General features: G+C 41.5%; 1 long non-coding RNA gene across 1 annotated transcript in view; it reads left to right on the forward strand.

Moving 5' to 3' along the window:
* The window catches only part of LOC141372417 (uncharacterized), a 52,001-nt gene extending 25,868 nt beyond the window's left edge, over window positions 1-26,133 (forward strand). The window contains exon 3 of the long non-coding RNA XR_012377653.1: window positions 25,197-26,133. This is a non-coding gene — a long non-coding RNA (uncharacterized lncRNA). The remainder of the gene's footprint in view (window positions 1-25,196) is intronic.
* The last annotated feature ends 754 nt before the right edge of the window (window positions 26,134-26,887 follow it).

Below are 26,887 nucleotides of genomic sequence, written 5' to 3' on the forward strand. Positions count from 1 at the left end.
GGCCAAGTAGCATTCTGGCTACAAATAGCTCAGCCCTTTGTGATCACAGAACCCCAGACAAGAAATGCATTCAGATAAAATATTAATAGAATGAAATGAAAACATATTTCTCCTTGCCTTAGGCCACCTCTATGTGCGTTGGACACGTGGGTGCTTCTGTCTGAGGGTAACCTCGTCTGTGTCCTTGTGGGACATGAAACCACAGTTGTAATGATACGCTCTAAATTTATCCCAGAGGCACTGGTGTGATAATTTGCTACTGAATGAGGTGCTGGATCGTTTCTTCTTGTGTTAGGTCTTCTGTTATTTTCCTGTCTGTCTTGCTATCATGGTTCTGCTCCCACCATGAAGGATCTCGTCAATGCTCTCCATGCCACTAGCATCCATCAAAAAGGAGGGCTGTTTCCTGCATTTGGAAGCACCTTCCAGATGGAGGCGATACTACAGATCAACCGTGTGGATGTGATATTCCCCTGCCGGTGAAGAAGCGGCAACTCAAATACTCATACTTTTTTTTTTTCTTTTTACTTCCATTGTAAGTATTTAGATGTGGCTAGCATGTATTCACACCTACTTTGTGCTAGAGTTTTATTTGGCACTTAAGATATGTCATTTTAATTGAATTATTCCATGTAATCTCATCCCAACCCAGGGGGCACATGTTCTTGTCTGAGATGCAGAAAAGAGGGATGAACTTGCCTCTGTCAATACAGGAATACGTGATGGTCTCAGTCCAAGTTCAGTGTTCAAAGCCTCATGATGGGCACTTCATTTATGTTTTATTTAAATAATTGAATACCGTTTTTATTATTATAAAAGCTACTACATGTGCTCATTATAGAGAAATTTTAATGGTATAAAGAGTAAAATTAAAGTTGTATTTCTGCCACCCAGAGACAACCAGTGCTAACTCATTTATGTGTTGACTATCAGGCTTTTTCTAGGGGGGGTGTGTGTGTGTGTGATTTTAACATATTTGAGCTCATACCATAAATAAATTTTATATTTTACTTTTTGATCACTTGATACTGTACGGTGAGCATGTTTTCCTGTTGTTAAATTTTTCCAAAACGTGACAGTTACAAGTAATTTCATGGCGTATCATGATTTATTTAACATTTCCCTTGCTGGTGGTTGTCAGTTTCTTTTTGGATTTTGATTAAGTTCTGTAAGCATATCTACCCATAAATCTTGGTTGAAATCTCTGATTCCTTCTCTAGGCATGGTTTCTCAAACTGGGATTACTGGATCCTGTGCTACATGCTCTTGTTTGAGACATCTAGAAAAATTGTTTGTCATGCAAGATACTTCTCTGAGTTAGGACAGAAGGGGTGTGAATGAGCCGGTGTTTTCCCGTCTTCTTGGAGGTTGACAATGTTTGCATGTATGTTTATACATGTAGGGGACACACATGTTGGTGAACAATGGCAATTCTTCTCAGATTTGCCTGTTTCTTAGCAGAAATTCTTCCTAGACCCAAGTCATAAGTTGACTGTGAGTCTTACTTTTGTTGGAAATGCAAGTTTTTGTCTCTATAGATGGTCTTCACAGGTATTTTCATAAGATGTCGGGAGCAGCTCAAAAATGCTAGCCAGAAATTATTGGAATCTTGAAGACCCCCATCCTACCAGGGCACTTTAGTCTGAAAGATACTTTCGAAGGTGATATTTGAAGCTTCTATAGAACTAAGGGTTTTCCTCAAAAGCAAAGAAAACATGTGACAAAAATGAGAAGTCCTATGGGAGAACAGAAAAGTGACTGCCACATTGACCCACTTGTGTGAAGATTTCCGATACATGAGTGATTTCTAATCCTTCTGGAATTAGGGGAAAACATGATGAATTTTTCAAAACCTAACTTTGCCTTCCGTTCATTTTCTTTCCTCCCTCTGTTCCCAAGGTCCCTTGTTATCCTTCCTGTCTGACTGGTTAAACACCCAACCTTTTAAATTTATTTTGGAAGAGCATCCTTATGGAAATCTAGGGAGGAGAAAGGCTAGGAGGTCATTTCAATTTTCTCTTCAATCTTTTGTGCCTTCCCTTTTATCCTCCCTAAATTGTAAAGTAATTAGATTCTTGCATTATTTTGCTTTTTGAACTTCTACAAGCATTCACTTTTATTTTCCATATTGTTTTACGAGCTACACAACGCTCCTCTCGACTGGTTAGGAGTGCACAGCAATTTGTGCGAGAATGGTCTGTTTTATGTTTATTTCCTCCTCCTTTTTTCCTTGCAGAGTCTAATGCCCCGTCACTGCGGAGTTCATGGCTTTCATTCTTTGTTGTCTGCTGGGGTTCACTGTACTTTGCTCTTCCCCGTGCTTTCCTTTGTTCTGATTCTCGCCTCTGCTTCTCTCCCCACTCTGCCCCTTGGCAGAACAGCTTCTCAGACATTGCTGCACATCTGGTGCATTTATAGACAATAACTTCCGACTGTTTGTTTCCTTTCCTTGGTTTCCGTTGGGATTCATGGAGTCATAGAGTGAATGCTGGCATTGCTGTTTTCCCTCATACATAATATTTCTCACACCACTTTTTTTTGTGATTTTCCTGATTCTACTTCTTCGGTTTCATTTTAAGTCCCACAAAACGAATCCTCCAAAGGGTAAGCTTAAGCAAGATTTCGATATGGGCTTTACTTAGGGAGAGCAAAGTGAATTTATACTTGCACCTTAGTGGCTACCTTCTGTTTTTTACAAGTTCATATATTTTTTCCCCTAGGATTTAGCTATGTATAAAGAAGCTTCCTGGAATATTCTCTTTTGTTATCTCGGTGTGCATCTCTACAAGAGTATTTCAGTGAGAAAAGGCAACAGGACATATTTTTTTTTTCTTTCTTTCTGATAGGAAATCCCCGAAGAGAATTTTTTTCTGTTTCCAATTCAGACAAAGCTTCTCATCCCTGAGGAAATAGTTCCCGTGTAAGGTTAGAGACAAGGAATTCTCACAAATTGCAAATCATTCTCCATTCCCAGAAGGGTGTTTTTTTGAAAGAGATCCTCTCCCAGAGTGGTGTGAAGTTTGTCACTCTTTCTTTTCCGTATTCCAACAAGTAGGTGTCAAGCCTAGATTTGTTAGCAGCTTTTGTGCTATCTTTTAAAAAGGAGGGATGAAGGGGAAAGATTCAGATCATTGCAAACTTTCACACAGAAACCCATTATGGAAAAGTGAAGGTTTTCAGGACAACTTACCGGTTCTGTGTTGCGATGTACTCGGGCCTCACCCACGTAGTCACACAAATGGTATCTTTGTTCCGGTTGGGAAAAGATGCATCACCAGGAATATAGTTTAGTTTGAAATGCCATGAAATCTAATATTTTTTCCCCCTGGGAAGCTGGTGATATGAACCAAGTTTTAGTAATATTAATAACCCAAGATTGGGGTCCTTTGACTCTCCTGAAAGATATAAAAGGTACAGTATCCTGTTTTGTGCCTTTATATGCAGAAATTCCTTTTGTATTTTGTATTTGGATTCTTAGGGTTCTTTTATTTGGGGAGTTGTGTCGGTGGGTATGAGAACAGTGAACAGAGTGTTGGACAGGCTGAAGACCCACCTCTGGCAGGTTCAGCGTGCTCAGTAAGGGCAGAAGGATTTGAGACAGGATATTCTATTATTGTCAAGGCGGGGCTGGGGAAAGGGTCTCCACATTCTCATAATACAAGAGCAGGATGTGGTGCTCTGCTGTATACTTTTCATTTGTCAAGGGCTCTGAGCATCCAGGAAAATGATGGTGGAAGGTGCAAGGCTCAAGGGGCCCATACGAACCAGCCCAAAGACAGGGTCACTTAAAGTCATCCAGGTTCCCATTGCTGTATCTCTCCAGAGGGGCACATGGGACTAGCCCCAGGATTTGGAAATGTTGTCAGATTTCAGGGTTCTGGAAGACGGTTCAGTAGAGCTGCATGAAAAGCTGGGTAAAGTGGTCTTCATGAACAGAAACCGTCTGGAGCCAGAACAAGGTGCTGTCTGAACATTTATGCCTCGTTTTATTGCAGCAATTACTGGCTGTCCAGCAACAGGGTAGTATTACTATTGCAACCCTTGCAACCCTCGTGTTTGATGACTCACACACATCATCAGAGAGCAGGCACAGAGAATCGCAGCCCACTGGATAACAGACAAAAGGCATTAAAAGGCTGCATAAAAATATTTCAAAGAGCAGAAGGAGTTTAGGGAAAATGACAAATGGTTCTTCTTTGAAGTGAATACATAGGAAGCCTATCTATGAAAAAGCTAAGCATTGCCACAAGGGATATAGGCAGGTGGACAGAGCTGAGATTTGAACGGCTAGCAAGAGGAGCCAGCAACTTCTCCATACCTGTGGAACCCAAATCGGCATTTGGCATCAGGATCGGAGGTATCAATGGTGTGAGCCCAAGCACTTGACACGTATTGGAACTTCTTCGCCTTCACTGGATCTTCAGTGGCACCTTCGTTAAGCTCAACAAGGTTTCAGTTAACACGCTAAGGATTGTGGAACCATATATAGCATGGGGGGACCCAAACCTGAAGTTGGAATGGATTGATCTATAAGCGTGGTTATGGCAAAATCAACAAGAAGCCGATGGCCCTGACAGATAACACATTGATCGCCCAATCTCTTAGTACGTATGGTGTCATCTGCAGAGAGAATCTGATTCCCGAGATTTTTCCGTTGGAAAACATTTCCAAGAAGCAACTTTTTATGGACCTTCAATTATCTTCTCCACGAGGGGGAATAAAGTAAAAGGCCACCCATTTGGTAGAAGGTGGGGATGCTGGCCACAGGGAAGACCAGATCAATAGGCTTATTAGAAGGATGAACTAAGGTATCTACCAGGATTATTTTTGTAATCTGGTCAGTTAATAAATGGCCACTTTCAAATAAAAAAAAAAAAGATAAAGTGAATACATAGGAACGACGAAAATTATCAAAATTATTTTGCAAAGGTATTAACACAATGTCCTCTACCCTGAAATTTTAAAGTGGCATAGAGATTTAAGTCTTCCATTTGTATAAAGGAAGGATGAGTTCCTATTTTCCTACATCAAAGTGTTTTTTTTCTTATACTAATGTGTAACCATTAAGACCATTACTTTCAGTTAGCCCATGTTCCCTTTGAATCTGACTCTTAGCCAGCATCCTTCCTTTCATCCAATTCCAAAAAAAAACCTAAAATGAGGAATATGAAAAGAAAGAGCAAATGTTGGGCCACTTCCTTCAGAGGATTATTAATTTGTCAGTGTATTTTCTCCTCAATTGGGCCACAACCTTCTCAGAGTTTGGATTAACATTTGGATTAACATTTTGTTTGGATTAACATTTTTCCACATGGAAGAGAAACCATTTAAAAGAAAGCAATTGCCTTTTGTGTATTAACCTTCTATCCTATGACCTTGTTATCTTCTCTTATTAGTTCCAGGAGTTATTTTGTACATCCTTTGGGATTTCCTACCTAGACGATCATACCGTCTGTGAATAAAGACGGTTTTATTTCCTCCTTTCCAATATATATAACTTTTATTTCTTTTTCTTGTCTTATTGCACTATTAGGATTTCTAGTATAATGTTGAATAGGAATGGTGCAAAAGAACATCTTACCATTTCCCTGGTCTTAAGGGAAAAGCATCCAGTCTCTCACCATTAAGTATGATGTTAGCTACTGGTTTGTTGTTGTTGTTTTGGAAATGTTCTAAAATAAAGTTGGGGAAGTTCCGCTTTCTTTTCAGTGTGCTGAGTTTTTATCATGACTGGATGTTGAATTTTGTCACATGCTTTTTCTGTATCAGCTGACATGATTTTTCTTCTTTAGCCTGTCCATGTGGCGGATTACAGTGATTGCTTTTTTAATGTTGAAACAGCATTGCATACCTGAAACATTTCCACGTGGTTGTAGAGTATAATTCTTTTTACACAATTTTGGATATTATTTGCTAATAATTTGTTGAGGCTTTTTCAGTCTGTGTTCATGAGAGTTATTGGTCTGCAGTATTCTTTTTTTGTAATGTCTTTGTCTGGCTTTGCTATTATGATAATGCTGACCTCATAGCATGAGTTAAGAAGTATTCCCTCTACTTCTATCTTCTGGAGGAGTTTCAGAGAATTAGTATTATTTCTTCATTAGGTGCTTGGTATAATTCACCAGTGAACCAATCTAGATCTGGTGCTTTCTCTTTTGGAAGGTTATTAATTATTAATTTAACTTTTAAGACTAAATATATGCTTATTCGAACTACTTCTCATATAAGTGTTGGTAGTTTGTGTTTTTTAAGGAATTGCTCCATTTCATCTAAGTTATAAAATATGTAGGCATACAATTATTCATAGTATTATTTTATTTGCCTTTTAATGTCCATGGAATCAGTAGTGATGGCCCCTCTTTCATTTCTGATATAGGTAATTTATACCTTCTCTTTGAGTTGGTTAGTGTGGTGAGGGGCTTATCACATATATTGGTCTTTTCAAAGAAACAGCACTTGTTTTTATTTATTGTCTTTAAACCATGTATAAGAAAGAAGGAAGTAAAAGGCAATGTGGATGAGCAAAGGAAACTGTACATTTATGCACAACTGTTCTTTAGTGAGGCTGAGCATATAGTCCAAATCGTATGCCAGGTATAATGAGCCATGTATCAGAGAAAACTACCATTTTTATTTATTTTTATTTTTTATTAATCAATTAATCAATTACTTAATTTTTACGAGAGAGGGAGCACGAGTGTGAGCATGAGCTGGAGGGGAGGGATAAAGGGAGGGAGAGAATCTTAAGCAGGCTCCATGCTCAGCACAGAGCCTGATATGGGCTCGACTTCATGACCCTGAGATCGTGACCTGAGCCAAAATCAAGAGTCGGATGCTTAAACAACTGAGCCACCCAGGTGCCCCCCAAATTACCACTTTTAAAATAGTGACAACCTCGTTTCTTCTCAACATTATTTCAGACAAATTTCAATGTGGATGACCTTTGCTTTGAAGGCAGTGAGTAGTGTACCATTTGCCGGAACAATTCGATAACTATTTTTTAGTCCTGTTTTCGTCCCAGGAAAAAAACTCATACACTAAAGATTTTCAAACTTCAGTTGTATAAGAATAATGTGGAGATTATTTAAAATGCAGATTCCTGGTTCCCACCCAAATTCTGTTTGGTGTGTCTGTGGAGGAGGCCAGAAATTTATTAATTGTATAGGTACCCAGGTGAATACAATGTAGTTGCCTGATGACCTTTCATTGACAACATTGCCATTGACCTTGGAGCCAGAAAGGCCCTCAGAGGCCATCCATCCTGACCCTTCATTTTATGAGTGAGATACTGGACCCCTAGAGTTGGCCATGCAGAGTTGGTCAGTGTCAGTGCTGGAAACTGAGCCCGTGATTTCAGCCTCCCAGTACAGTGACCCATTACTGCAGAACACTGGTGATGATGGTTCAGCTTGATCATTCAACTTATTTAGTCCAACTTTGAATGTATTTTGACAATTATAAAAATCAAATTTTATATAATGAATGTTTTTAATGACTGCTGAAATTGCAAAGAGCCTGTGATAGATATGATGTTTCATCGGTAGGGTAAGGGAATGGGGTCACCACTGTCTGCCTTGACATCTCCATTCCCAGTAGCTACAACTAGACGAAGCTGTGCAAAATTTTGTGGCTCATCAATCTGGCTGAACATTCTAGGCATAGGTGCTTAACTATCAGAGTTCCCTCATTAATTGATGAGAAAAACCAACTCTTTCATACCTGTTTATATTTGTATGAGAGCCATGATTTTACCATTTGGATTATTCACTCGTTTGGAGGTGCCATTTAGATATGAAGATTTATCTGACAGACTGTGTTGCCGGAGCGGTACGCGTCATGGATTGTTTAAGCCTGTATGGGTTTTTTCTTCGTTTCCCGTCTGAGTTCAAAGTGACTTAAACTTTACCATTGTGGATGCTCTGTTTTATTGTATTCCTTTCCCCTGATTCAGTGTTTCGTTTTTGTTTCTGGTTCACACAGATGGTCCACATGGGGTGCTAACTTACTCCCCACTGGAGACAGCAGTGATTGGAAATTTGGTTCTACCATTTACAGCTTGTTGATCTCTACAGGTGGCGGATGGTGATCTAGTCTCTCTTGGGTGACAGACAACAGAGAATTTCGTTTTTTCACTGTTTGTGTTTGTCTATTCTGCGCTCTAATTAATTAAGACTTTCTGGGAAGGAGAACAACTCTTTGAGCTCGAGGCCACGGAGTTTTTGTGTGGCCCTGTTTATTTTAGATCTGAAGCTGATATTGTAGAGCTGAAGCTACACATTCTTGATGTTTCTTCATGTCCACGTGTCCAAGTACGTAACTGAGAAAGGGTTTTTCCTCTCGTGTTAGTAGAATTTTTTCCCCCGTCTCCAGAGGATATTAACAAATTAGGTTGTTACGTGTCTTAAAGTAAAAGAGCTCGCTTCTGATCATTTATTGAAACAAATATATACTTATATAAATAAAATATTCCTGAATCTTCCCTCAAAGTAATGAAATTGAATTTCTAATAATTGAAGAGAGTTATAGCTAAAATTATTATTCTGCTGGATCAGAAACATTTTAAGAACTCAAGTTTACATAAGTAAGATAAAGCTTTGGTGAATTGGACTGGTTTACTCATTGTGGGTTTCAGAAATAAATCTATGTTTTGTCTGATTTGTCAGTATTAAGTGTATATAGGCACACATTATTTTACTTGGTTGATTTTCTTGTTCATGAGGAGAATACTCAGTCTGAACTTCCTAAAATTCAGAAGGTTTCATGATCAAGTAAGCTAATAATACTCCTACCCATTGTTAAGATTACAAAAAGTAATTTGTGCTCAACTAAATTGAGTCATTATTCTAACAAACTTTTTATATCAATAGTAATTATGTTTTGTAGTGTGTCAGCTTAAACATAATTTCCAGGGTCTTTAAGTAATTTAAAGTCTTAAGCTAATATTAAATTGAGCTAATTAATGGATAATTCTTGGATACCTCGATATTTTCTATGTAATATGGAATCCTGAAATATTAATGTCTAAGCATAATTTTAAGCTTCATATTTCTATATGCTATCTTTGGGTCATGTTATTGAACAGGTTCACTTTTGCCACTTTAAGAAGGTACAGAAGGGATGGGTGTGGGTGTGGAAAGTGTGTTAAACATACTCACAAGCTGTGTTATTCTGCTTAAACAGTGCAAAATGACAGACAGTTCTCAATCATACACCCTCTAATTTTCTCTGTGAAATAGGAAATTTTCATGTTGGTCCAAGTTATAATTAATATACATGGTTGAGAGTATAGTATAAGCAATAATGATAGAGAAATGCACATGGATATGTGGCTTTGTTTTATAAGAAAAAAATAATTTTGTTCTACTATAAGAGCCTGTTTGTTCCAGAATACAGAAGAGCTTCTTGGAAGACAAGACCTGGAAAATAAATTTTACTTGCCTTGATTTATAACAGCTGAATCTGAAAAGAAGGCTTAAAATAAGTTAAAATTTTTCTTAAGTTGGCTCATTTTTGATGGGTTTGTTTCACTGGTTTGCCGATTAATACCCTGATTTACAAGACGAAAGAGTATTCTTTACTTTCTGTGCAATCTGTCTACGTAGCAGAGAACCTGGGCCCTACTAGGACAATTTCTGTGCTTCATGTTGACTTTATTATGTCCTTGATTGTTTAAAAGAAAAATCCAAAGAACAAAGTTCTCTTACTTGTGAAAGAGCTAAGGTTCTTTATGAGTGTATTTCCTTTTATGTGTATTTCAAAATATGTTGTTGTCACTTTGATTAAATAGGTCACCATGCAGTTGGTTCTCAGGCACCTATGATCCAACCAAAATGAAGGGCCCCAGCTCTCCTCTGACAACTCTTTTGACTTTGCTGCACCAAGCCCGGATCCTATATTTAGAAAAAAAATAAAAGAACAATTTCAGGATATCTTTTACACCTAAAACTATCTTTGAGATTTCCCAAAGGCCCAGGGCCATCACAAAGATTGAGTTTTTACCATATAAAAAGAGAAATACTAGAAATAATTAGGTTTGTTTAATGTGTTAGGTATCTCTTAAATTAGTTCTACACTATTGCAAGAGCTACAGGGAAAAAGTCAAATTAGAAGAGATGTTTAGCCTTTGCTTGCGTTTGTTGATGTGCAACGTTATTAATATAAATATTTCAGAAAGTCTGTGCCTTATGAGAAGACCCTGGGGGTTGGTTTTAGTCTCAGGGGACACATTGATCAAACCCCTCTGAACTAATTACACATCGTACTCCGATAGGGAGTTTATCCTGCCGCGTTCTGGTATTATTGATGACAGTAATAAATTAACCACAATCATTAAGTATTTGTCATCTGCAGATAATTTTTGTTTTATTCCAGTGCTTGCCTGCCTGAAGACCTTCTCATAAGGTAAAGGACTATAGTAGGTACTTTGACCTACTGACGCTTCTAAGTAGAGACGCTTGGGAACAGGTTTCTAACCAGACATTGTTTAGATACCGTCAAACTATACCACCCGATTGAGGCAGGGTCTTCTGGTTTCTTCCTGAAAACAGGCTGGAGACCCATGACTCAGCAGAAGAAGAGGACGAAGGAACCGATGACAAAAATTTTGTTGTGATGAGTTGCTCGGAATTTTGTTGACATTTTGTTAATGCTCTATATTTTCATGTATATATTAAGAAACACTTTTTCTTTCTTTCTGAATCATTCCTGAGGACATTCAGCTAAGTACACTCTTCTTTTGGAAAGGGAAGTGAAACATTTTTAAATGATATCTGATTCCCACGGATCCCCGCAAATTCACCAACTCGTATCAACTCCCTTTACGTCTCATGGCAAAAGAGTTATTTAGCTAAGTTTAATATAAATCTACCCACTGTTTGACCAGAATATAATTGAACTGGGCAACCAAGGCCATTGAAGGAGGGTCATGTTTGAAAAGAATTCTTGTTTAATCAGGAATAATAGCCAATTTTCAAGAAAAAAGGGTATCTTTTAGGGTTAATGTGGCTTAGGGTCCAGGCCTCCCAGATGGTGAGGAAGGTCACTTCCTGGCAGGCCGGGAACCCTGGCAAGTTTGAGGGACCCTGAAGGGCAGGAATCACCCAAGTTTGCAGGTGCTGTAAGTGACATCTGGCGGACAGTTTCTTGACCCTGGTTTCCTAGCATCAGGATAGCAAATGGCACCGGCTTTAAAAGATAAAATTCCATCTCCTTATGACAACTCCCACACAAGATTTAATTCTGTGGCCTTGGTAATAACTCAGAACAGCATGGTGCTCAATTTACAAAGCAAATATATGGTTAATTAGCGTTCCCGCAACAGCCATGGAACTAAGCAGGCCCAACCCAAGGAGACCAGCATTTTTATGATTGAGCATAATTCTAGGAGACAGTGTTTATGATCTCCAGGGCAAGCTTATTGGGAAAAATTTTAAAAGCCTTTGAAATGGGCAGCAGATTACAGATTGTCATTTTAACAGAATTCTGGAAATTGTCTAGCAGATCCTCCAGGGTTATCTCATTCTATAGGGGGGGCTGTGCCTTTGATTGTCTTGGACTAGGGCTATACTGCAGCTCTGTCAATTGTACAAAACTAGTAGAAATGCAAATTAATTTTGCCTGGTGGTGAGACAATTGATTTCTACCCTGCAAAAAGAAACGATCCAAGCATCATTACAAAGATTACATTTTGTGCCTAGTTTTGCATCTATCAGAAATTCATTTCAATATTTTTGATGTTTTAGATAGATCTGTTTTTCACATTCTTCTTTGAGTCAGTTAAATGTGTCCATTTAATATGTTTTTTAAAGATTTTGCTTATTTATTTGAGAAAGAGCATGAGAGCAGGGTGAGAGGCAGAGGGAAAAGCAGATCCCCCGCTGAGCGGGGAGCCCGATGCGGGGCTCGATCCCAGGACTCCAAGATCATGACCCGAGCCGAAGGCAGACACGTAACTGAATGAGCCACCCAGGCGCACCCTGTCCATTTAACATTTGTGCACCGGTTATGACTTTGTAAATATGAAAGTGATCCCTTTGAAAAATCATCCTTTAACCCTTTATAAGTAAACAGCGGCCTCCAGGTAATGGGCTGGTTGTACAGGGAATCGGAGGCCAGGCTGGAGTACTCTGGTGTCCTAAATCATAATCTGGTGATTCTGTCTTGTTTGTCTTGTTCATATCGCTCACCCAATGCCAACCAGCTCCCTGAATTTACATGTTAGCCCATGCTTCAAGCACTCTTTCCATAATTCTGGTATTAGAGGCATTCAGAATTGGGGTAAGGAATCATCAACTTTGGAATTAACCCACCTGACCAATCCAATGGCTCATCCAAACAACTTTAAAATGTAAGGTGGAAATTATGGGAGGACAATACTGGACAAGATTTATAGATGATATTTTAACTATGAATCCCCAAGTGGGAGTTCTGTGTTCAAGCAAAGAAAAAAAATGTGTGTTAAGTGAAAGGCTTGAAGCTGTGACATGAAGTCCAACATTCCCTTGGGGAGGAGGAAAACAGGGAAGAGGAAAACCAGGCCAGAAAGAAGAGAGTGTAAAGGAAAAGCATTTTCAGTCTCGAATGTATGCCTGTGGGTCCTGATCCTGTGTTTGAGTCGCTTTAAACCTTATCCTCTTTCGTTTCCATGGGAAACTACCAGCCATAATATTCTGACATCTTAAGCTTTCCCAGATTTAAGTTGGGACGAATGAAGCCTTTGTAAGACTGTCTGCAGTGTTCTGCCAAGTATTTAATGCACAATTAGTCAAGGACCCAATTAGAATGCAAGCAAAACTGAACCTATGGTTAATTAAAGCAACTGGACAGTGACGCTGAGAGCTGGTAGTTTAGGTACCTCAGGACATTGAAGTTAGAAAATTTGGTCCATTAAGAGTTGCTCATAACCATTTTAAAGTTTGTTCTTTGGAGAAGAGTTTGGGCAGAACAACGACTGGTTATTAAAATGGGCATTTTAGGATCTTGGCTCAAAGTTGAGTTGCTTAACTAAAATGTGTCCTCTACCCTCATGTATAGGAGATTACTGTGAACTTCTTATTCTGTACAGAGTCATGGGGGTAAAATGGAAATGTGGAATGTAGAGCAAGTGAGGGGCTCATTATTGGGTAAATAATTGAAAAAACCCAGAAAAAATCATTTATATCAGATGTTTCTATAACCTTCTAAAATGACATATTCAAAAATTAGGAAAAACGAGATCCAGATTCAGATTTATAGGACCAGCTGTATGCTGAGTCTCCATACTAAGACAATTTCATTGTTTTATGAGAATATATTATGTGTTCTCATCAGGCCGATATATTGATCAGAAATGACCATAAGGTCACCAAACGTTGGATCTAGAAGAATCATGGGAAACCATCCAGCCCACTTTGTAAGCGTTTTCTTGAGGGGAGAGGTAAGGGTTGTTTTGGTGTCTTATGAAACCTGTGACTCTTCTGTGTAGAAAATAAAATATGCATGTGCAAACATATTCCAAAATTTGCCAAGTTTTACCGGAACTCATGAGCTATATTCATAGATCTCAGGTTAAAAAGCCCTTGGTCCAGTTGCCTCAACTTATATGTAGGAAACCAGGCTCGATGTGGCCCAGAGCACCCAGCCAGTTACTGGGGAGCACGGACTGGGATCCAGAGTCCCGCACAACTCTTGTCACCCTGCACGCCCTCGGCATTTCTGGACTGTTTGGTATTGGGTGTTACTCTTACTACTGTTGGGTTGTTTCAGTCAATCAGCAGACAAAATATTTTAAAGATAGCACTGTATTTCTGCCCTTCTGTGACACTTGTATAATAGCTCACTGAAAGCTACTCTGTAGCACTTTGTGAGGGAGGACACATCCAATCAATATTGCATAAGGCCTGTGACTTGCCCTGCTTATTCTTCTAAAGAGCTAACGGACAATCTTCTCTAACCTGAGAGGAAACAGCCATCTCAATCTGATTGCCAGTCGGGGGGGGGGGTTAATTTGGTAATTTTCTATTTGATCACTGCTTTTGGAAGTGCTCCAACTGTCTGCAGTCACACCGAAAAGGAATTATGATGAGTTATGTGCTGTTTCTAATGATGAAAGTGGCAGAGTGACCATTTTCTCTCAAATTATCACGTAAATCGTGTTACATTGATTGCTGGGCCTCTGTGATAGAGACTTCTAGTCTTGACCAATATTGTGTTCCTTTTTCTCTTGGGTAATTGAGAGGATGAAACGCCCCAGTCCCACAGGGGTTAAGCAGTACATGTCTGGTCCATGATTTCAAGTTAAAGTGACGAGGGTCATTTTCAGAACAAAGCATTTAAAATCTGGGTAATGGAAAAGAGTTTCAAAAAGGGTGGCCTGGATTTTAAGTTTGCAACGGTGTTTGCAAAGGTGCGGGCTGGGTTTTAAGAAAGCAACAAGGGATGGTGGTGTTACACTCTGCATCTGGCGACGTTGGGGAGGTGTTACAGCATCTAGGCTTTAAGAGGCAAGAGCCGGGGGCAGTTACCAGAACACAGAGAGAGACGGAGAGAGAGCAAGCTCTGGTGCTCAGAAGAGGGATGCAGCAGGCTACCATGACCCCATGGAGAGTGAGATCTGAAGTCACTCAAGTTCTGCCCTTGGATATCTTGCTGGCATTCCCCACTGGTCAAGTTCAGTGAGGGCACGATCACACAGAGCAGACTTCTGTGACTCAGAACAGGCTAGAGAGTGCTGGTAAAGGGCTCTGGAAGGGCAAAGGGAGATGCCCAGCACAGAAACCCTTGGTGCTCTTCCCCTGCAGCAGCCATTATGGAGACTCAGGTTCACAGGAGCTGGAATGCTGAGCCCCCACGTGGAGGACAGGGGTCCTGAAGGATTGTTGGATCCACCAATAACCTCGCATGAGCAGGAAATGCTCTTGTTGTGTTAAGCCAGTGAGATTTTGTTGTTGTTTGCGCTTGACTGATAAGGCAACCTCTCTGAATTGGCACTTCTCTGGGGAGGAGTTCTGATGTTCTTCTTGTTAATATGCAGACAAGACTTCCTTCAATGCCTGGGTGGAGGAGTGAAACGCATCTCCTTGTTTCTCTGTGGATTTTCTAAAGCTTCATTAGCCCACACGGGGATTTTGTTACTGGCTCAACGTCACCTCAAGTCTCCAACGAATCATGTGGTCGATATTCTCATTCATGCCTTTTGGAACCTTTCAGTACCTGGAGATTTAGTGCTACAATATGCATATGCCGTGCACGATCAATAATTCAAATTTTGTCCAGTGTCAGCCACAGCACTGTGCCATGGTCAGTTTTTCAGAGTTATTGATCAGCCTTTTATCCACCTAACTCCTGTTATCCTTTGGAGGCAGCCATCAGCACTGCAGTCTACACGCTAGTGGGAATGCCTGAGCCGGGCCACACTCTCCACCGTTGACATCACATTTTACAAAAGCAGCTCTTGTTGTATTGATGAGATGGCTGTCCCACAACTTAATAATGTGTGAGTTCTTTCTCCCTGTTCATTCTTTTTACATTCCTCTCCTAGTCTTCCAGGAAAAATTCTGTAACTGTCAGACCTGTTCCTGAACCTTCCGTGATACAGATCTTGGAATCTGGAGAACGGATAGAGAGAAGAAAGCTTGAGAAGTAAGAGAAAGAGAGAGACAAAGAAAGATTTCATTCAAGAGCTTCAGTTTATCTTCATAATAGAAAGCTGAAGAGCAGGAAATAGGAGGAGGGTAAGGAAAGTGGCCCCAGGCTGGATTAGGGGAGGCATTTTAAGTGTCTGTTATTTGAGAAGCTCTGGAGAAGCTATGGGCGTGAGAGATCTACAGAGGAGTAGAGGAGTTTGAGAATTTTTTCTGAGTATTATGAATGAGCTCTTCCATAATGCTGAGCCTCCCACATGTTTGGAATCCCCTCTGAAACTACGTCAAACCACTGGATTATGGTTTTGAAAATTCAAACCTGGGCTGAGATGGTATCACCTGAGAACCTTGAATTTATGTGTTTTAAAAATTTGGTTTCTTTGCTGGGACACCTGTCTTTTCAAAATTAAGCATTTAGATAACTTCATCGTCTACTTAACAGAAGAGTAAAAAGCCAGTAGATAACAACTGCCTCCATTTTCCTCCATCAAACCTAGAAACTCACCGGCAACTGCCGATATCCACCCTTTCCTCCCTCCCTCCCGTTACAGCGGAACACACGTCTTGTACCACCATTCATAGCACGTCTCTCCATCTCTGTTCTGGACTCATGCCAGCTCCTTAAGGCTCTTATGACACTCGCTGTCTCCTTGATAATCTGAATGGTCAACTTTGTCCTCTCTACTGGCTTCTTCAGATCAACACTTTTCTCTCGTCCAAACAAATTTTCTTACAATTCCCCACCATCCCATTTCGTGCTTCTCTTTTTTAGTCCAGCTTCTTGAGAGAGGTATCTGTTTGGCAAAATCCACTGCTCATGCTTCTACCTTGCTCCACCTCTCAGCAGCCTTTGGCACTTTGGATTACACCCACCATCTTGAAATCTTCTGTGTTAGCTATCACAACACTGAATTCTCCTGGCTTTCTTTCTCTCTGGCTACGGACTTAGTCTCCTGTGTAGATTCCTCTGCCTCCTGCCCCTTAAAAATAGTGTCCTTGGAGTTCTTCCCTAAATTCTCAATCTATGCACTTACCTTGGGTGCTGTCATACTCACCGACCTCCATCTGCATTCTATATACTGATGACTTCCAAATCTTTGTTGCCAACAAAATCTCTCCCTTGAGATGCAGACTAATATATCCAGTTACTTATTATTATCTACAACAATCACCTCCCCATTACAAATACAACATGTCCAAATCAGGACTCATTTTATATGCCCACCTGTAACATATCCCACACTCAACCACGATATCTCATACTCCACACTTCGCTGAATGGATGTCATCCTCCCGGTTGTCCAAAGCCATTGTGATTCCCATTGACTGTTTCTCTCACTCATCTAGTTGCCAGCTCCTGTCAATACCACCTTCCAATCTTTCCTAGAGGTCACCCACTTTTCTCCATGCCCACGGTCACGATCCAAGGCCAGGTCAGTGCCTCTCTCACCAGAGTTCCTACCTGGTCCGCCCACAGCCTTTTACAACCAAGTCATTCTCTGTACTGTATCTGGAAGGAGTTTCCACTAACACCAGTGTGATCGTGTCCATTGCTTGGTGTCGCTTCAAACCTTGTAAGATAAAATTCCCTGTAAGATGAAGTTTGAAACTTCTATCATTCTGGTCTCGCCTCTTGGACAGAAGTCGATATTTTGAACTTTGAACAAGTAGATTTATCCTTTATCTAGTGCAGACACAGACTTCAAAGTTTCTCTGAAACTTCACCATGACAGTTTACAAGTATTTAAAAGACATAATAACTGAGTCAAAAATGGAGAATTTAAACATGATAAGCACTGAATGTTGAGATGGGGTAAAACTTGTGTTTGGGTTTCATTTTTGCATAGCATGTAACCTAACTCAGTCACAGGATCCGGGGAGTAGAACGTGGACATCTTTGGGCGTCATTATTCTGCCTACCCTAGTTATGGACAATCAGACAAAACTGTCTTCCCTGATGGAGCTGATAATCTAGTGATACCATGTGAGATTCAGCTGCTCCTCAATGTACACCCAAGCTTATAATAAATAATCTCCTTGATTAAGAAGGTATTTCCCCACCCCCACTGGCAAGTTTCAGTGAACACACTATGTTGTGTGTGTGTGTGTGTGTGTGTGTGTGTGAATGTATCTGGTTTCCAGGGCTGTGATCCCACCCTGATGAAAAGAATACCTAGGCTTTATCCAATACTTTTCTAGTCCCATTTTATTTTCTATAGAAACTAAAGGACTTGGCATTTAATTTAATAATTTGCCTTACACATATTAAAGGAGTGTCTCTGACCTCTGAGCCCCATTTTGGACACTGAGAAGGAGAGGGTCTGCGGAAGTATGGAAATTGCAAAGGTGCAATTTATACAGACAAAACCAGTCTAATTGTCATATGTTAGAGAATCTAAAAAGTGTCAAAGTGTGCGCTTTCCAGGATCCAGGCTGGCGAAGTTCAAAGATGGGAGAAAGCAGTGTGGCTTGAGCCGGTCTTGGGAGGACAGGAAGAAGGAAGACCATCATGGGTGGAGGAATTAAGGCAACCGGATTGCAGGGCCGTCTGGTCTAACATTTTTGTCAAAGTATTCAAACATGAATGATCTAGAATAGTAGGTGATAACAAATTAGATGCATTTGGCTTTAAACTCTGTTATTTTAAAAATACTTTCTTTTGAAATTATATTCCATTTAGGAAAATATAAAAACGAAATTGCATGTCCTCAACATAAAAAGGTGCTGACAATTTTATGTATTTTAAAATCAGTTCCAAAGAGAATATTCTCCCCCACCCCCCCTCACCTGCCTTCTAGTAACATCCGCCCGGGATATCTCTCTAGATCCCTAAACTGATGGGGTTTCCTTAGTCTGGAGGAGAGATCTTAGGACCTTCTGGAAGGAAGTGCCAATTCCATGTCATTTACAATTTGTGACATGGCTTAGGTCACGTAAAATATTCATATTTATTCAATTTTGTGCTGTATAATCCACACTTGTTTATATTTCCATGACTTACTGGTAATGACACTAATTATGCAGTTGGCAGAGAGGCGTGAAGTGACAGTTATGATGATTTTGTCAACCGTGGGGTGTTTGACTATAAACTGTTCCCGTCAAGACATCCTCCACGTTAATTTGTTTTCTCCTTATTGCCAGTAGTAAAGTCTCAGAGGAGCCTGTGAAACTTAAAATCTCTGACTTCATTAGCATCCAGGGGGGAAATCCAGGGAGAGAGAGAAAAAGGGATAAAAGGGAGCTGCTTCTGGCACTAATTAATGGTAAAGACGAACAACATAGTCGATAACGTTAATGTGGAACTTTTTTGCAAGTGTAATCTCTTTTGTGGATTGTCTGGTTGGAGAAAATGGAAAAGGGATGAGCTCAGGTGTTGCTCTGCATTACCTGTTGTCTTCACGCATCAGCGAATGCAGGTGTCCCTTCTGACTGGTCCCTGCCAGGATCCTGTTTTGGCTAATCATGTCACCCAGGCCATGCCCACAGTTGAATGAACTCTTCCCTCTGTCTCTCTGACTCTAGCTCACCGGCTTCTTCTTTTCAGGTCTAATCTAAACACGGATCCTTCAGTCCTCTTCTGGGTTTTCTCCTCCTCTGCCATTTAGAGCTTCAGGCAGATAAAGCGTTTTAGGCTCTTCTCTGAATGACATCCGGTGAGAGGCAGCCAACCTTCCCCAGACTGATGGAAGCTTCCTTTTCAAGTCTTCTCAGCCCACAAGGTTATTCATGTGGCACAGCAGGAATCTGAGTTAAAACAAAGTCCATCTATGGAAAACAGAACAACCCAAGTATTTTTGTTTTTGTTGTTGTTGTTAATCAACCCTAAACCTCGTGTTGTTTTTCTTAGCTATAGAAATGAGAAAGACTAGAAACTTAGGGTCAAATTCAAAGACATTTGTCCCTTCTGAAATATCTGCCCTCTCCCCAGACTTGGACTTTTCTTCTGTGTTAGCACGTGGCTGATAGAGCAGGCAAATGTCCCATTAGGGAGACTGAAGTTAAGTGTACCAGTATTTCCGGGGGAGTACAATTGTTTGGCGAAAGACTCAGAGCCTGTGTTTTGCATGCTTCAGGAGTAGGCATGCAGGTAGGAGTTTATCTCTGTGGCACCTGGCTAAAATTTCGGGAGGGTGATTCTCAGCCAGTGGGGGAGGCAGGTGAGTCATCCCCCAACCCCCTTCCAGGCCTATTCATCAGAGATCGTGTGTTAGCAAAACACGGAGAAATTAACAGGAAATCTTTTCTGCTTGTTTGTGCTGCCATATGGTATGTGACACAGGGGAGAAAGCCTCATTAATGATGACATTTGCTCTGTGGAGAAATCCCGCCTACAAGAGGGAGGGCGTCTGAAGACCCAGAAGAGTGCTTGCAGCCAGAGGAGCTCTCGGGGGTGGATTGGCTCGCTTCCTCCCTGCCCCGCTGCATTCAAGTCAGAAACTGGTTGGCCTGTTTCACAGATGTGGGATGGAGACCCCAACAGGTGTGGCATTTGCTGGGTATCCTGGACCGCGTAAGGAAAGGAGGCAGCACAGTTCTCCTGTCTGCCCCAGATGCCAGTCAACTCATAGATCTCTTTTCCAATATATGCAAAATAAAATCACTGTTTTTTTCATGTAAATCTTCCTTTTGGTAACTTTCTAAGGTCCCACAAATATCCTCATTTTAATGCATGTATGTCAACATTTGACGTTAATAACATCTGTAATTCTGGGGAAAGAGTGAGTGTATTGCAGTAGATCAGCAACTTAGAATGGCCCGAATCCATTGACAACTTCCAGGCACTGGTTTCAGTGAGACACTTCGGAGGGTTGTGGGCTGAAAAATTCACTGGAGCAAGAGATGGAAAGTGTACGTCCCACTGACCAACCGTGGGCCTTTGGGGAATCTCTTAATTTACTTGGATTTCTGTCTCTCATGAGTAAAACGAGGAGATGAAGGTAGATGATCCCTGAGATTTCCTCCCGATTGTAAAGTTCTGGGAGTCCGTGAATGCAGAAGGAGTGTGTAGTTGACTTCTGGCCACGCTCTGGGTCTCTGCATTAGCAGTGATTTGTGGTATTTTAGTGGAGGAAAAGATATAATGATCCTACCCAAGTGGCAGGGGCTGGTTGATGAAGAATGGCATGGGAAGAGAGAAATACCTAATTCCTGTTCAGGATTTAATGAGAGGCTTGCTTTGGGGCTAAGCTCTGTTTATAATAAGTCCCACCTGGGACTGATTGTATTGTTAATAAATGTCTTCGCGGTGAGTTCCTCTGCTGCCACCAGGATGCGTCACAAGAACTAATTACTCAGATTTTTGCTTAATGGTGCTTATCTAAATAACTTAGGAGCTTTTGAGTGAAAACAATAAAAATGCAAATGATTATGGTGCCGTGCAGTGTAATAAGGATATTTTCATAATCAGAAGTGAAGGGAGTCCCAAAGCCAGCGGCAGTAACCCGCTGGTGGGTATTACTTCTCAAAAGTTCTGCCAGATTCAAGGCACTTGGGACCCATAGTAACGGGAGGTGTCTCTAACTGTCTCTTAGCTTCTGTCCCTTAACTTCCACCTGCTCCAAAAAGAGTGGATGCTCCGAAAGCTGCTCTTGGGTCTTGGAAGGCAACTGGGTGACACATTCCACGGATATCACATGCACTAGAAAATTCCACAACTTAAGTGGTGGTTGATCTCCAGTTGTAAATTTGTCTTTAACTAAGTTCCATTAACTTGTTAGTTTTGAGATTCTTAGAAAAGTGCATTAAGAAAGAGACGTCTCTACCATGGTGCCTTCCTAGTGTCATTGACAAATGATGCATGAAATAGTGTGTTAATGAGGCACTGGTGCCGCAGTGGGAAGGCCCCCGTGGCATTGTTGGCTTTATTGCTTCTTTACTGGGTCTTTGGGGCAAATGGCATCATCTCTTGGGGCTTCGTTTTCTCAGCATTTCTAGTCACCTTCAAATTGGTCCCAGGAAAAAGGCTTCGTGGTAGGGAAATCTTGAAGGGGAGAACAACGCGTTGACAAACACCTCATTTATTTCAGTGTATCAAAGTGACTGAGAAAACTTTGATACATTTTCCAAACTGAGTAAACCTCGGGACCTCTCTGAGCAACACGAGCGAGCGGGATGACCTCCCCAATCCCTCTCAACACCATGGGTGGGCCCCCAAGGTGCGATTTCTGCACATTTTGAGAAAAGCTACTGAGAGATGAATGAGATCCGATACCCAAGTTAACCTGCTTTAAAAAAGACCTTGAATTCTGGAAGGACTCATTGAGTTGCTGTATTTCATAGAATCTAAAATGCCACTGGTTATAAAAGGCACCATTATTTTATGTACTTCTAAGGGAAAAAAAATGCTGCTAGTTAAACTGTGACATAGCTTTGGTTATAAGACTTGTCCTGATTTAGAGATATCTTCAAGTCCCCGAATTCAAGGAGTGCTCGTGGATTCAGAGTCAGGAAAGCTTCTGCCACCAGGCTTGAACGGAGGTGCACACAGAGGGCATTGGAGGGATTCAAGCACTGAAAGACCTTTATGCTCGCATCTCCTACCTAAAATTTTCGCATGAATAAATTTTACCATAACTCTAAGGAATCGCTGGGCATCTTCCTGGCCTTTTAGGGATGAAGCCACTAAGATATAACAAGGTTGTGTGGCACCAAGGATGACAGAGTGAATTCCAGTGGCTTTTTGGATGCTGATATGCGTTGACATGCCTCCTTACAGTCGTAACTGCTTTAAAAATATTATTTAATTGGGGCTCCTGGGTGGCTCGATCAGTTGAACGTCGGACTCTTGATTTCAGCTCAGGTCGTGATGTCAGGGTCGGGAGATCGAGCCCCGCAGAGGACTCTGACCTCAGCATGGAGTCTTGCTTGGATTCTCTTTCTCCCTCTCCCCCTGCCCCGCCCTCGGCTCACTCTCACATGCTCTCTCTCAAATAAATAATCTTAAAAATATGTATTTTTATGTATTAGTCCTTAATTTTACTAATTCCATCTTCAACTGAGGAATCTGGACTCTAGTTTGGATTCCCTACTATCCAATAAATTGTCCCTCCTAGGGCAGGTTAGGGAACGCCCCTCCCAGGGAATGTCAGCCACCCAACCTGGAGAAGGCATCTGCGATCAGATGGGCCAGGAAGCTGCTCACTGTTTTCTGCGAGAGCTACCAATTCACCAGGAAAAAGCACCAGAAGAAAACACAGCTGGATCTGAACGCATTAGGGACAAGGGCGTGTGTGCTCTACAAATAAGGTCAGTCTCTTGGGAAAAGAAGAATATGGAAGTGACCAAGCTTCATTACTGAAGCAGCTAAAGGCAGTCACCTGCTGTTTCTAATTTCTAACTTTTTCTAGAAATAGACAGGTGTTGAAGAAAATTTGGGTTTTTTTTTTTTTCCCCGAACTGAGTTAAAATAGAAAAATATGACAATGTTAGATTGGCTTTTTCCAGCAGCTTGACATGGGATTACTGCTGGAGCTTATCTCTATAGAGTGAGAAAAATAAAATTAAACACAAACCTTAGCGTGTGTGCACAGGGGGAGCGAGGTTCCTAGTGGAATATTTGAGGGTCTAAAGACCCATCTGCACTGAAACTCGTTCTCTGTGGACCTGCTGCGGCTAGCATTTGGTTCGTTAGTCATTCCTTTGAATCAGGACATGAGATTTTAAGACAATGTTGGTACCCGCAAGGGGTAGCGCATTAAGTATAACTCCCCATTGCTACCTTAGCCTGAATTGGTCACCTGCTAGTGCCCTGAAGCAACAGAAATGAATGGTAAGTTTGAAGAATATAATAATTGCTAGATGGGCTAGTGAGAGAGCCATTCTCAATGGGACAAAACAAATGTGGTATTATTACAATAGTTGTGGATTCCATATGAGGGCCCAAAGTAAGAATTGTGCTTTGGCTTCAGGAAAGCTTGGAGCCAGGGCCTGGAATGGTGTGGGGGGGTGTTCCTTCCCCTCAGCTCCTCTCTCCTGTCTGCCGCCTCCACTTCTCTGGTTCATTTATCAGGGAACAAGGCAGCTACCGGGGGCCGAGGGCTACCTGCCGCAGCCCAGGGCACACAGAGACTGGCTTCTCACTCCCAGCCACCGCTCCTGCCTGGTCCTGCTTGGATCAGGTTCTCACCCTTGGACTTATAAACTCTGACAAGGGGAAAGGGAGTAACTCCTGGAAAAGCAGTCATTTCCTGGAAAGCAAAAAAAATGGACTGCTCAAACCAGATGCCGAAGAGAAAAAACCCTCGAATCTTGCAGAAGGAGAGACAGAAGAGGAGAAAGGCAGAGCTGTGGGTTGATTGGTGTTCTTTTCAAACCCCCCGAATGAAGGCAGCGGGAGCATGGCGGGTCTGCCGCCGGGTGGGGAGACCGGGGTGAAGGCTGCACTGTGCACGTGTTTCTCTGTGCCGTGCTGGGCTCTGTGTGGTGGTCGGGGTGTGGGCTGGGGAGTAGGTGGGCCAGGCTTCCTTCCAGTCCTGGTTGCCTTGGCTTCCCACCTACAAACCCGAGGTAAAATTGTATGTCCCCCTGGGATTCAGGTAGGGAGCATCGGGCGGGGATTGGTCGATCATAAGGGCACCACAGATGGTAGATAAATCAGCAAAGTTAATTGTATTTGAACAAGCATTGTGGGGGGTTTTGTCTTTTAGAACAATTACTTTTATTTTATCCCTTGTCTGTGTTGTCATTGTATTTCCTTACACCCTGGTGATAAAAAATATCATATCAACTTTCCTTTCAGTTGGTACTTACAGAAGTTCTCAAACACTATTTTGGTTCAGATACAAGGTAATGAATTGAGATGTTAAAGTCAGTTCGTTTCGGTGAAATTTATTCCAAACAAAGAAAGGTGCGGGGGCGGGGGGCAGCTTCCGCTGATATGACAAAATGTTTCAAGATATCAAGTGGTAGAGGAAACTTAGGAATAATTATGGGGCAAAACGACTTCATTAAAGTTTAAAGCTTCACAATACGCTCTTGCCAGAAAAAAAGGCAATGCAAATTTTTAAAAGATTTTATTTATTTATTTGTCAGAGAGAGAGAGAACAAGCAGGGGGAACCTCAGGCAGAGGGAGAAGCCGGCTCCCCTCCAAGCAAGGAGCCCGATGGGGGCTCGATCCCAGGACTCCAGAATCATGACCTGAGCTGAAAGCAAATGCTTAACAGACTGACCCACCCAGGTGTCCTGCAATGCAATTAAAACAAATTTTTTTTTTTTTAGCAATGCAATCGTTTAAAGATAATTTTCTCCCCTTTTTGGAGGTGATGATAAGGTGCTTAAAAATGGGGTGAAAACCTGAGTCCAATTGCTATTTGCAAGAGTAAGCAGGGTGGCTGTGGCCATTTGTGTGCACGTGCAGATCCTTCCTGTGAGATTTATTAGGGGTCACGTTCATGTGCCAGAGGCCCCAAGCTTCAGCGTTTGAGCAGCAAGCTAACAGTTGCCCGAGGGTAAGCTGCTTTGAAGCCAAATGCAGATGTTTTGGGTTTCTTCTCCCCGAAGAAACTATTCTTTTAAAGTTGTCCCAGATCTCCACTGGGTTCAGAGCTGCTAACTACATTTTTTTTTTTTTAAAGTAGGCTCCATGCCCAGTGCTGAGCCAGATGCGGCGCTCGAACTCATGACCCCGAGATCAAGACATGAGCCAAGATCAAGAGTCCGATGCTTAACCAACTGAGCCACCAAGGTGCCCCCAGACCTGCTAACAATTTTGAATCCTGAATCTTTTCCACTGAACCCCTCAGTTGCCTTGGTAGGATAACTCCACAAACTTTTTCCGTAAAAGGGCCAGAGAGTAAATATTTTTGCTTTGTGGGCCTCATTTGGTCACTGTCACCACTACTCAGCAATGCCATGGTCACACAAAAGACACCGTAGACAGTGCCCAGGTGAATGGGCGTGGTTGTGTTCCAGAAAATTCCATTTACAGCAATAGGCAGTGGGCGGGATTTGGCCCACTGACTGTAGTTTGCTGACTTTTGAGTTACACTGTTGGTAAAATGTAGTGGTTTCTATCACATAATTACTTGGAGCTGTGGATGCAAAATGAAGAACCTCTTAGAATTTCTAAAAAGTGGAAGAGAGTTTTATTCAAGCCCAAGTGAGGACAGCTGCTCGGGAAACACAATCTTCACAAAGGAGAGTGAGCCCCAGAGAAGGAATGCTTAATATGGGTTATGCATGTTTTTGTTACATCAAAAGCTACAAATCATCATGAGGAAGGACATTCCAGAAGATGACAAACTATCTTATGCTTCTAGTATGTGCAAGGTTGCAGGCTTCGGAGGTACGGCAACGGAACCTAGGGAGATTTTCACTCTTACCTTTAGTTTGAAATGTTTCTTTTAGGTTATTTGCTAACCAAGCAGATGTACAATGTGTGCTTGGCAGAAATAGAGCCCATGCTTTGAGGTGCTTTGGTTAAGTCACTCTGACCTTGGTCACTGTTGACTTATAGCTTCCCTGGGAGCCCAGGAGCAGAGCCCACACACATAGAAAGTTGAAAATTTCCTTTATCATTTCCCTCTTTTGATCAATAGTCTTTCCTCAGAAGCATTGATGATCAACCTTAATTTTTTATGTCTCTCGGTGCCAGGGTGACTGGCCTGGGCCTGTCAAGTCCCTTGTCGCTAGGGTTCTCCACTGGGGAGAAAGTAACATAAATGGCGAGAAGCTTAAAAGATGATACATCTTTGTCTGTTAAGTCCAGTTGACAGACAAACACGGTACATGTGCTTGGTTTAGATTGTCTACTTTTACATTTGCTATAAAGTTTATAATAAAGATACATGAACAGTAAAAAAAATTCCAGTAAGTACAATTTCAAGGAACCAATGTGATGTTAGAGTTTCCTTTATCAGCTGTGATGGTTATTTTTAGGGGTCAACCTGGCTCAGGTATTGTACCCAGTTATTTAATCAAGCCCTCGTTAAGTTTTGCTGGGAAGGGCGTTTTGTCTGTCTGAAGTGATTAACTTCTGTGATCAGTTAATTGCTAGTAATGGAGATTACCTTCAATAATGTGGGTGGGCCTCATTTAATCAGTTGAAGGTTTTAAGAAGAAGAAGGGGAAAAAAACAAAACAAAACCCTGAGGCCCCTCCAGGAAGAAGAATTTTGCTTCAACACTGCAATATCTGCCTGAGTTTCTAAGCTGCTGGCCCGCCCTAGAGATGTCAAGCTTGTCAGCCTCCACAGTCATGTGAGCTAATTCATAGATATATCTCCTATTGATTTCTTTCTCTGGAGAACCCTGCCTGATATAGAAGAACT

Source organism: Callorhinus ursinus, unplaced genomic scaffold, assembly GCF_003265705.2.
Source record: "Callorhinus ursinus isolate GAN/ISIS: 27379988/994484 unplaced genomic scaffold, GSC_fseal_2.0 scaffold3, whole genome shotgun sequence".
Taxonomy (NCBI): domain Eukaryota; kingdom Metazoa; phylum Chordata; class Mammalia; order Carnivora; family Otariidae; genus Callorhinus; species Callorhinus ursinus.